A 1,013-nucleotide genomic window follows, 5' to 3' on the forward strand; every position below is an offset into this window, starting at 1 on the left:
TTCAAATCAGCTATTCATTTGTGATAATTGCGCCACACAATAGACGGAGATTCCATTGATTTTTCTCCAACTACAAACGAAGGCGAAAGAGGGTTTCGCGTGACCTTCGAGGTCAGGTCGAACATTTTGTTGTAGAGAGAAGTTATTATCTGAATCGTACGGAGATCGATACCAGCACGACTATTACTTCTAACACTCAATGAACGGGTCACAGTTTCTGTTGACTTTCGCTACTGCTTTACTGGGTTAAATTTCTCCACGATAATGCCCCTCGATCTATTCTGCCTGTATGAAACGGCAGTATTCTATTTTTATCGCTAGTTGTTTTACAAAGTCTACAAAAATATTGTACTTTGAAAAGTGTTCTTTTAAGTTATGTTTAAACCATCAGGCATTGATATAACGGTTCAAGCAGTATTTCGCATTCAAACATATACAGAGGGGGTCTTTGAACGTTTTCAGATGTGCCTTAGATATGAATATATGCAGGTCGGTATCAGGTTTTCATCTGGAGTCCGGAATTTGAAGATTTATAGTGGTAGCTGGTGCAGTGCGAGAAAAAAAAAGCATGAGAAGATTAAATAAAGTGATATGCCTGGATATATAGCGGTGTGTTTGCATTTGCATTTGCCTTGTTATTGATATAGATTGGCTATCCTAATCTCGCATTATTGTTTTATTACGATACTTCAGTGAGATATTGCGGTGTATTATATATAACACGCTCGGAGTCATATATAAAATAACTAGAGGGCTCAGAAAATGTGTTCAATAACATTTATTTGACATGTACTTGATAAAAAATCATGATCCATCAAGAAAAATCGATTGCATATTACATATATAAAATAGTAGTTTATGATTAAAACGGTATGATCATTTTCCCTCGACATTGATTGATTGTAAGTAGTTCCAGATAAGCGACAACACTCTACTTGTGGATCACATAAACTCCCTTTGGATTCTTCTGTCGTCTTAGATATCTACTGTTCCAAGGAAATCCGGTAAAAACT

This window comes from Branchiostoma belcheri, unplaced genomic scaffold, assembly GCF_001625305.1.
Source record: "Branchiostoma belcheri isolate BF01 breed outbred unplaced genomic scaffold, Haploidv18h27 scaffold16, whole genome shotgun sequence".
NCBI lineage: Eukaryota > Metazoa > Chordata > Leptocardii > Amphioxiformes > Branchiostomatidae > Branchiostoma > Branchiostoma belcheri.